The sequence below is a fragment of the Cherax quadricarinatus genome, chromosome 95 (assembly GCF_038502225.1).
Source record: "Cherax quadricarinatus isolate ZL_2023a chromosome 95, ASM3850222v1, whole genome shotgun sequence".
Classification (NCBI taxonomy): domain Eukaryota; kingdom Metazoa; phylum Arthropoda; class Malacostraca; order Decapoda; family Parastacidae; genus Cherax; species Cherax quadricarinatus.
In genome coordinates this window covers 2,258,424-2,270,846 of record NC_091386.1, presented here as the reverse complement: position 1 = coordinate 2,270,846, position 12,423 = coordinate 2,258,424, and the positions used below count along the sequence as shown (strand labels likewise).

At 40.2% G+C, this 12,423-nt stretch overlaps 1 protein-coding gene across 1 annotated transcript in view; it reads right to left on the bottom strand.

The window, feature by feature from the left end:
- Window positions 1-11,370, bottom strand: part of LOC128703962 (zinc finger CCCH domain-containing protein 13) — a 29,997-nt gene extending 18,627 nt beyond the window's left edge. The window contains exon 1 of the mRNA XM_070104875.1: window positions 11,226-11,370. The gene's annotated coding sequence lies outside the window, so the exon portion shown is untranslated. The remainder of the gene's footprint in view (window positions 1-11,225) is intronic.
- Between the last annotated feature and the right edge of the window lie 1,053 nt (window positions 11,371-12,423).

Sequence of the window (12,423 nt, the reverse complement as noted above, 5' to 3'; positions counted from 1 at the left end):
ATTCTGTATGATAGTTACATTGTGGGATCACCAGCAGTGTGTTGCTACACTATTCTATATGATAGTTACATTGTGGGAACACCAGCAGTGTGTTGCTACTACACTATTCTATATGATAGTTACATTGTGGGAACACCAGCAGTGTTGCTGCACTATTCTACATGATAGTTACATTGTGGGAACACCAGCAGTGTTGCTACACTATTCTATATGACAGTTACATTGTGGGAACACCAGCAGTGTTGCTACTCTATTCTGTATGATAATTACATTGTGGGAACACCAGCAGTGTTGCTACACTATTCTATATGATAGTTACATTGTGGGAACACCAGCAGTGTTGCTACACTATTCTATATGACAGTTACATTGTCGGAACACCAGCAGTGTTGCTACACTATTCTGTATGACAGTTACATTGTGGGAACACCTGCAGTGTTGCTACACTATTCTGTATGATAGTTACATTGTGGGAACACCTGCAGTGTTGCTACGCTATTCTGTATGATAGTTACACTATGGGAACACCTGCAGTGTAGCTACACTATTCTGTATGATAGTTACATTGTGGGAACACCAGCAGTGTTGCTACACTATTCTGTATGATAGTTACATTATGGGAACACCTGCAGTGTAGCTACACTATTCTGTATGATAGTTACATTATGGGAACATCTGCAGTGTAGCTACACTATTCTGTATGATAGTTACATTGTGGGAACACCAGCAGTGTGTTGCTACACTATTCTATATCATAGTTACATTGTGGGAACACCAGCAGTGTTGCTACACTGTTCTACATCATAGTTACATTGTGGGAACACCAGCAGTGTTGCTACACTATTCTATATGATAGTTACATTGTGGGAACACCAGCAGTGTTGCTACACTATTCTGTATGATAGTTACATTGTGGGAACACCAGCAGTGTGTTGCTACACTATTCTATATCATAGTTACATTGTGGGAACACCAGCAGTGTTGCTACACTGTTCTACATCATAGTTACATTGTGGGAACACCAGCAGTGTTGCTACACTATTCTATATGATAGCTACACTTTGGGAACACCAGCAGTGCTGCTACACTATTCTAAATGATAGTTACATTATGGGAACACCAGCAGTGTTGCTACACTATTCTATATGATAGTTACATTGTGAGAACACCAGCAGTGTTGCTACACTATTCTATATGATAGTTACATTGTGGAAACACCAGCAGTGTTGCTACACTATTCTGTATGATAGTTACATTGTGGGAACACCAGCAGTGTTGCTACACTATTCTATATGATAGTTACATTGTGGGAACACCAGCAGTGTTGCTACACTATTCTGTATGATAGTTACATTGTGGGAACACCAGCAGTGTTGCTACACTATTCTATATGATAGTTACATTGTGGGAACACCAGCAGTGTTGCTACGCTATTCTATATGATAGCAACACTGTGGGAACACCAGCAGTGTGTTGCTACACTATTCCATATAATAGTTATATTATGGAAGCACAAGCAGTGTTGCTACACTATTCTATATGATAGTTACATTGTGGGAACACCAGCAGTGTTGCTACGCTATTCTACATGATAGCAACACTGTGGGAACACCAGCAGTGTGTTGCTACACTATCTTGTATGGTAGTTACATTGTGGGAACACGAGAAGTGTGTTGCTACACTATTCTGTATGATAGTTATATTGTGGGAACACCAGTAGTGTTGCTACACTATTCTATATGATAGCTACACTGTGGGAACACCAGCAGTGTGTTGCTAAACTATCCTGTATGGTAGTTACATTGTGGGAACAGCAGCAGTGTTGCTACACTATTCTATATGATAGTTACATTGTGGGACCACCAGCAGTGTTGCTAAACTATTCTGTATGATAGTTACATTGTGGGAACATCTGCAGTGTTGCTACACTATTCTATATGATAGTTACATTGTGGGAACACCAGCAGTGTTGCTACACTATTCTATATGATAGTTACATTGTGGGAACACCAGCAGTGTTGCTGCACTATTCTATATGATAGTTACATTGTGGGAACACCAGCAGTGTTGCTACACTATTCTGTATGATAGTTACATTGTGGGAACACCTGCAGTGTTGCTACACTATTCTGTATGACATTTACATTGTGGGAACACCAGCAGTGTGTTTCGACACTATTCTATATGATAGTTACATTGTGGGAACACCAGCAGTGTTGCTACACTATTCTGTATGATAGTTACATTGTGGGAACACCAGAAGTGTTGCTACACTACTCTATATGATAGTTACATTGTGGGAACACCAGCAGTGTTGCTACAATATTCTGTATAATAGTTACATTGTGGGAACACCAGCAGTGTTACTACACAATTCTGTATGATAGTTACATTGTGGGAACACCTGCAGTGTTGCTACACTATTCTATATGATAGTTACATTTTGGGAACACCAGCAGTGTTGCTACACTATTCTATATGATAGTTACATTGTGGGAACACCTGCAGTGTTGCTACACTATTCTATATGGTAGGTACATTGTGGGAACACCAGCAGTGTTGCTACACTATTCTGTATGATAGTTACATTGTGGGAACACCTGCAGTGTTGCTACACTATTCTGTATGATAGTTACATTGTGGGAACACCAGCAGTGTGTTGCTACACTATTCTATATGATAGTTACATTGTGGGAACACCAGCAGTGTTGCTACACTATTCTACATGATAGTTACATTGTGGGAACACCAGCTGTGTTGCTACTCTAATCTGTATGATAATTACATTGTGGGAACACCAGCAGTGTTGCTACACTATTCTATATGATAGCTACACTTTGGGAACACCAGCAGTGTGTTGCTACACTATCCTGTATGGTAGTTACATTGTGGGAACACCAGCAGTGTTGCTACACTATTCTACATGATAGTTACATTGTGGGAACACCAGCTGTGTTGCTACTCTAATCTGTATGATAATTACATTGTGGGAACACCAGCAGTGTTGCTACACTATTCTATATGATAGCTACACTTTGGGAACACCAGCAGTGTGTTGCTACACTATCCTGTATGGTAGTTACATTGTGGGAACACCAGCACTGTTGCTACACTATTCTATATGATAGTTACATTGTGGGAACACCGGCAGTGTTGCTACACTATTCTATACGATAGTTACTTTGTGGGAACACCAGCAGTGTTGCTACACTATTCTATATGATAGTTACATTGTGGGAACACCAGCAGTGTTGCTACACTATTCTATATGATACTTACATTGTGGGAACACCAGTAGTGTTGCTACACTATTCTGTATGATAGTTACATTGTGGGAAGACCAGCAGTGTTGCTACAATATTCTATATGATAGTTACATTGTGGGAACACCAGCAGTGTTGCTACAATATTCTATATGATAGTTACATTGTGGGAACACCAGCAGTGTTGCTACACTATTCTATATGATAGTTACATTGTGGGAACACCAGCAGTGTTGCTACACTATTCTATATGATAGTTACATTGTGGGAACACCAGCAGTGTTGCTACACTATTCTATATGATAGTTACATTGTGGGAACACTAGCAGTGTTGCTACACTATTCTGTATGATAGTTACATTGTGCGAACACCAGCCATGTGTTGCTACACTATTCTATATGATAGTTACATTGTGGGAACACCAGCAGTGTTGCTACACTATTATATATGATTGTTGCATTGTGGGAACACCAGCAGTGTTCCTGCACTATTCCGTATGATAGTTACATTGTGGGAACACCAGCAGTGTTGCTACACTATTCTGTATGATAGTTACATTGTGGGAACACCAGCAGTGTTGCTACACTACTCTATATGATAGCTACACTGTGGGAACACCAGCAGTGTGTTGCTACACTATCCTGTATGGTAGTTACATTGTGGGAACACCAGCAGAGTGTTGCTACACTATTCTATGTGATAGTTAAATTGTGGGAACACCAGCAGTGTTGCTACACTATTCTATGTGATAGTTACATTGTGGGACCACCAGCAGTGTTGCTACAATATTCTGTATGATAGTTACATTTTCGAAACACCAGCAGTGTTGCTACACTATTCTGTATGATAATTACATTGTGGGAACACCAGCAGTGTTGCTACAATATTCTGTGTAATAGTTACATTGTGGGAACACCAGCAGTGTTGCTACACAATTCTGTACGATAGTTACATTGTGGGAACACCAGCAGTGTTGCTACACTATTCTGTATGATAGTTACATTGTGGGAACACCAGCAGTGTGTTGCTACACTATTCTATATGATAGTTACATTGTGGGAACACCAGCAGTGTTGCTACACTATTCTATATGATAGTTACATTGTGGGAACACAAGTAGTGTTGCCACACTATTCTATATGATAGCTGCCCTGTGGGAACACCAACAGTGTGTTGCTACACTATCCTGTATAGTAGTTACATTGTGGGAACACCAGCAATGTGTTGCTACACTATTCTATGTGATAGTTAAATTGTGGGAACACCAGCAGTGTTGCTACACTGTTCTATGTGATAGTTACATTGTGGGACCACCAGCAGTGTTGCTACACTATTCTGTATGATAGTTACATTTTCGGAATACCAGCAGTGTTCCTACACTATTCTGTATGATAGTTACATTGTGGGAACACCAGCAGTGTTGCTACACTATTCTGTATGATAGTTACATTGTGGGAACACCAGCAGTGTTGCTACAATATTCTGTATAATAGTTACATTGTGGGAACACCAGCAGTGTTGCTACACTATTCTATATGATAGTTACATTGTGGGAACACCAGCAGTGTGTTGCTACACTATTCTGTATGATAGTTACATTGTGGGAACACCAGCAGTGTGTTGCTACACTATTCTATATCATAGTTACATTGCAGTGTTGCTTCACTATTCTATGTGATAGTTACATTGTGGGAACACCAGCAGTGTTGCTACACTATTCTATATGATAGTTACATAGTGGGAACACCAGCAGTGTTGCTACACTATTCTATATGATAGTTACATTGTGGGAACACCAGCAGTGTTGCTACACTATTCTATATGATAGTTACATTGTGGGAACACCAGCAGTGTGTTGCTACACTATTCTATATGATAGTTACATTGTGGGAACACCAGCAGTGTTGTAATAAAGTTGGTAGAATTACCGACAATATGTAAAGTAAAAGGACACAAGTGCAACTAATGTGACATTTATTGTAGCAACGTTTCGCTCTCCAGGAGCTTTATCAAGCCATTACAAACAATACATGGACACAGAGGGTATATAAAGGCTCAGAGTGAGGTGAATACTAGTGAGGTACCATTTCGATGTTCACTAGTGGTAGTAGTAGTAGTAGTAGTGGTAGTGACAAAAGCAATTAATTCGTACATGAGTAAAAGGATATAAAACCTATTACTTGGGTAACATAAAAATAGGTTGGACAAATATAAACTGGAATGAGGCAGGTTGTTTCAGTGTTCACTCTCTGTGCTTTGTGTAGTATAACAGGAGAGACTATGTGATGGCAGGGTTTACTGTTTTCAGGAGGATTCTTGCTAAGACTTCGGAGATGGTGAAGCTGCCGTTGTTTTGTTTAATTGTATTCGAAACAGCGATCAGTGCTGATTCAAGGCACTTGCGTGTGCGGAAATTAGTTTATTTTATCACTAATTGGGCGTCTCTGAATTTCATAAGATGATTGGTGGAATTACGGTGTTGTACACAGGCGTTGTTTAAGTTGTCGTTCCTACATGCGTATATGTGTTCATTGAGGCGGGTGTCGAGGTTTCTTGCTGTTTCACCTACGTATATCTTGTCACAGCCTCCACAGGGTATAGTGTAAACTCCTGCATTGACTGGTTCGTGGTGCTTGGGTTTTGTCCTGGTTAGATCCTTTATTGAAGTGGTAGAAGCGATGGCGACTCTGGTGTTAGCTTGTGAAAGTACTTTTGAGACGTTTAGTGCAACCTGGCTGTTGGGAAGAATTATAACTTTGTTGGGAGCGGTGTTGATGCGTGGAGAATTGATGATCTGAAGAGCTCTTTTCTTGCAGTCTTTGATGAAAAAAGAAGGAAATTGTAACTCAGTGAATGTTTGGTGAATGTAAGTACATTCCTCGTCAAGAAACTCAGGACTACAAATTCGGTATGCTCTTAGGAAAAACCCGATGATGATGCCTCTTTTGGTCTTGGTATCTTGACTGCAATAGAAGTGTGTGAGATCATTTTTATTGGTGGGTTTCCGATAAACTTGAAATCTTAGGTTGTTGTCTACTTTGTGAAGGAGGACGTCGAGGAAAGGTAGCTTGTCATTGGACTCTTCTTCTAGTGTAAACTGAATCGCTGGTTCAACTGCGTTGAGCCTTGCCTGAAGATCCCGTACATCAAAACGTTTTGGAGTTATTACGAGGACATCGTCCACGTAACGTAACCAAGTGACGCTTGAAGGGATGATGTTGGCGAAGTGTTCAGACTCTAGGTGTTCCATGTATAAGTTGGCTAGGACGGCACTTATTGGGGACCCCATTCCCATGCCGTAGGTTTGTTTGTAGAGCTTCTAGCTATTGCAGCCAAGATACCAAGACCAAAAGAGGCATCATCATCGGGTTTTTCCTAAGAGCATACCGAATTTGTAGTCCTGAGTTTCTTGACGAGGAATGTACTTACATTCACCAAACATTCACTGAGTTACAATTTCCTTCTTTTTTCATCAAAGACTGCAAGAAAAGAGCTCTTCAGATCATCAATTCTCCACGCATCAACACCGCTCCCAACAAAGTTATAATTCTTCCCAACAGCCAGGTTGCACTAAACGTCTCAAAAGTACTTTCACAAGCTAACACCAGAGTCGCCATCGCTTCTACCACTTCAATAAAGGATCTAACCAGGACAAAACCCAAGCACCACGAACCAGTCAATGCAGGAGTTTACACTATACCCTGTGGAGGCTGTGACAAGATATACGTAGGTGAAACAGCAAGAAACCTCGACACCCGCCTCAATGAACACATATACGCATGTAGGAACGACAACTTAAACAACGCCTGTGTACAACACCGAAATTCCACCAATCATCTTATGAAATTCAGAGACGCCCAATTAGTGATAAAAGAAACTAATTTCCGCACACGCAAGTGCCTTGAATCAGCACTGATCGCTGTTTCGAATACAATTAAACAAAACAACGGCAGCTTCACCATCTCCGAAGTCTTAGCAAGAATCCTCCTGAAAACAGTAAACCCTGCCATCACATAGTCTCTCCTGTTATACTACACAAAGCACAGAGAGTGAACACTGAAACAACCTGCCTCATTCCAGTTTATATTTGTCCAACCTATTTTTATGTTACCCAAGTAATAGGTTTTATATCCTTTTACTCATGTACGAATTAATTGCTTTTGTCACTACCACTACTACTACTACTACTACCACTAGTGAACATCGAAATGGTACCTCACTAGTATTCACCTCACTCTGAGCCTTTATATACCCTCTGTGTCCATGTATTGTTTGTAATGGCTTGATAAAGCTCCTGGAGAGCGAAACGTTGCTACAATAAATGTCACATTAGTTGCACTTGTGTCCTTTTACTTTACACCAGCAGTGTTGCTACACTATTCTATATGATAGTTAAATTGTGGGAACACCAGTAGTGTTGCCACACTATTCTATATGATAGCTGCACTGTGGGAACACCAACAGTGTTGCTACACTATTCTGTATGATAGTACATTGTGGGAACACCAGCAGTGTGTTGCTACACTATTCTATATGATAGTTACATTGTGGGAACACCAGCAGTGTGTTGCTACACTATTCTGTATGATAGTTACATTGTGGGAACACCAGCAGTGTGTTGCTACACTATTCTATATCATAGTTACATTGTGGGAACACCAGCAGTGTTGCTTCACTATTCTATGTGATAGTTACATTGTGGGAACACCAGCAGTGTTGCTACACTATTCTATATGATAGTTACATAGTGGGAACACCAGCAGTGTTGCTACACTATTCTATATGATAGTTACATTGTGGGAACACCAGCAGTGTTGCTACACTATTCTATATGATAGTTACATGGTGGGAACACGAGCATTGTTGCTACACTATTCTGTATGATAGTTACATTGTGGGAACACCAACAGTGTTACTACACTATTCTATATGATAGTTACATTGTGGGAACACCAGCAGTGTTGCCACACTATTCTATATGATTGTTACATTGTGGGAACACCAGCAGTGTTGCTACGCTATTCTATATGATAGTTACATTGTGGGAACACCATCAGTGTTGCCACCCTATTCTATATGATAGTTACATTGTGGGAACACCAGCAGTGTTGCTACACTATTCTATATGATAGTTACATTGTGGGAACACCAGCAGTGTTGCTACACTATTCTATATGATAGTTACATTGTGGGAACACCAGCAGTGTTGCTACACTATTCTATATGATAGTTACATTGTGGGAACACCAGCAGTGTTGCTACACTTTTCTATATGATAGTTACATTGTGGGAACACCAGCAGTGTTGCTACACTATTCTATATGATAGTTACATTGTGGGAACACCAGCAGTGTTGCTACACTATTCTATATGACAGTTACATTGTGGGAACACCAGCAGTGTTGCTACACTATTCTATGTGATAGTTACATTGTGGGAACACCAGCAGTGTTGCTACACTATTCTATATGACAGTTACATTGTGGGAACACCTGCAGTGTTGCTACACTATTCTATATGACAGTTACATTGTGGGAACACCAGCAGTGTTGCTACACTATTCTATATGATAGTTACATTGTGGGAACACCAGCAGTGTTGCTACACTATTCTATATGATAGTTACATTGTGGGAACACCTGCAGTGTTGCTACACTATTCTATACGATAGTTACATTGTGGGAACACCAGCAGTGTTACTACACTATTCTATATGATAGTTACATTGTGGGAACACCAGCAGTGTTGCTACACTATTCTATATGATAGTTACATTGTGGGAACACCAGCATTGTTGCTACACTATTCTGTATGATAGTTACATTTTGGGAACACCAGCAGTGTTACTACACTATTCTATATGATAGTTACATTGTGGGAACACCAGCAGTGTTGCCACACTATTCTATATGATAGTTACATTGTGGGAACACCAGCAGTGTTGCTTCTCTATTCTATATGATAGTTACATTGTGGGAACACCAGCAGTGTTGCCACACTATTCTATATGATAGTTACATTGTGGGAACACCAGCAGTGTTGCTTCTCTATTCTATATGATAGTTACATTGTGGGAACACCAGCAGTGTTGCTACACTATTCTATATGATAGTTACATTGTGGGAACACCAGCAGTGTTGCTACACTATTCTATATGATAGTTACATTGTTGGAACACCAGCAGTGTTGCTACGCTATTCTATATGATAGTTACATTGTGGGAACACCAGCAGTGTTGCTACACTATTCTATATGATAGTTACATTGTGGGAACACCAGCAGTGTTGCTACACTATTCTATATGATAGTTACATTGTTGGAACACCAGCAGTGTTGCTACGCTATTCTATATGATAGTTACATTGTGGGAACACCAGCAGTGTTGCTACACTATTCTATATGATAGTTACATTGTGGGAACACGAGCATTGTTGCTACACTATTCTATATGATAGTTACATTGTGGGAACACCAGCAGTGTTGCTACACTATTCTATATGATAGTTACATTGTGGGAACACCAGCAGTGTTGCTACACTATTCTATATGATAGTTACATTGTGGGAACACCAGCAGTGTTGCTACACTATTCTATATGATAGTTACATTGTTGGAACACCAGCAGTGTTGCTACGCTATTCTATATGATAGTTACATTGTGGGAACACCAGCAGTGTTGCTACACTATTCTATATGATAGTTACATTGTGGGAACACGAGCATTGTTGCTACACTATTCTATATGATAGTTACATTGTGGGAACACCAGCAGTGTTGCTACACTATTCTATATGATAGTTACATTGTTGGAACACCAGCAGTGTTGCTACACTATTCTATATGATAGTTACATTGTGGGAACACCAGCAGTGTTGCTACACTATTCTATATGATAGTTACATTGTGGGAACACCAGCAGTGTTGCTACACTATTCTATATGATAGTTACATTGTGGGAACACCAGCAGTGTTGCTACACTATTCTATATGATAGTTACATTGTGGGAACACCAGCAGTGTTGCTACACTATTCTATATGATAGTTACATTGTGGGAACACCAGCAGTGTTGCTACACTATTCTATATGATAGTTACATTGTGGGAACACCAGCAGTGTTGCTACACTATTCTATATGATAGTTACATTGTGGGAACACCAGCAGTGTTGCTACACTATTCTATATGATAGTTACATTGTGGGCAACACCAGCAGTGTTGCTACACTATTCTATATGATAGTTACATTGTGGGAACACCAGCAGTGTTGCTACACTACATTGTGGGAACACCAGCAGTGCTACACTATTCTATATGATAGTTACATTGTACACTGCCACACTGTTCTATATGATAGTTACATTGTGGGAACACCAGCAGTGTTGCTACACTATTCTATATGATAGTTACATTGTGGGAACACCAGCAGTGTTGCCACACTGTTCTATATGATAGTTACATTGTAGTGTTGCCACACTATTCTATATGATAGTTACATTGTGGGAACACCAGCAGTGTTGCCACACTATTCTATATGATAGTTACATTGTGGGAACACCAGCAGTGTTGCTACACTATTCTATATGATAGTTACATTGTGGGAACACCAGCAGTGTTGCTACACTATTCTATATGATAGTTACATTGTGGGAACACCAGCAGTGTTGCTACACTATTCTATATGATAGTTACATTGTGGGAACACCAGCAGTGTTGCCACACTGTTCTATATGATAGTTACATTGTGGGAACACCAGCAGTGTTGCCACACTATTCTATATGATAGTTACATTGTGGGAACACCAGCAGTGTTGCTACACTATTCTATATGATAGTTACATTGTGGGAACACCAGCAGTGTTGCTACACTATTCTATATGATAGTTACATTGTATCACGTTACACGACACAAGATGGTGCTGGTATGTATCCTATTGCTCACACATTCGGTGTGTGTACTCACCTAATTGTGGCTACAGAGGTTGAGCTTCAGCTCGTGGCCCAGCCTCTTGATTGTGCGTGTGTGTGTTCAACTATATGCGACTGCACGGGTCGAATCTCAGCTCCTGGCCTTGCCTCTCAGCCTGCCAGATTCACTCTTAACCTAATTTTATCTGGCATCTACCCCCTTTTCCTAGATTTTGTGGCCTATCTAAAGCACATCCATGAACGCCTATACAGAGTCAGACAATAGAATAACAAGTGAATTATTGTATAATTCTCGACAATTGAAAAAAAGTCAGAGAAAATCACGTAAGTAAGAAATGTAACTGTAAATTGGTGAGGTTGGCTGTGGTGCGAGGTTGGAAAAATGAGTTATTCTTCACCTCTTCCCTCTATCTCTACCTCCACCATCATCAAATTACACATCCCAACATAACGGTCCACTCTCATTCATCCCTCCTGCCACCTAAACATCACCAACATTACCCAACATACACAAGAAACACAGAAGAACGTTACAAGTCAACATTGTTGACACCCCCTCAACACTCCACTGTCTCCCCGTATTTAGACTCGGATTCAGCATGTCTCGTCTTTATACGATTTATATATAGAGTTTTAGAGGTTTATATATATATATATATATTCATTTTTTGGGGGGTCAGTGGGAGTGTTTATCAGTTAAAATAGTGTGATAGTTGGTAAAAATGTGAAGATATTAATGAGAATAAGGTTTGTTTCACAATGTGACAGTCACCCCTTAGTACGTACTGTGTGTCTGGTGTACACTGCGATGTGTATGTATACTGTGTGTATGTCTGGTGTACACTATGTAGTGTGTACACCCTTGTGTATACTGTGTGGTGTATAGCCCATAGAGTGTATAGAATGATGCAAAGAGGATGTATATCTATGGAGTAGAAGGTAAATAATGAGATGAAGTCTATCTCGTGAAGGAAGGCAGGTACAGGAGGCTTTAAATGTTAGTGTCTTGAGCATCCTGCATGTTAATATATATATATATATATTAAGAAGCAATAAGTAGTATAGTTGAGAGAGTGAAAGTGGATGTTTGAGTTTCTCAGAGCCACCTGAGGTGGAGGCGAGAAAGTAACCTTCACTCACCTGGGTAGGTTCCAACCTCACCTTAGAGCACCTTAGAACTCCTGGGTAGGTTCCACCCTCACCTTAGAGCACCTCAGAACATCTGGGTAGGG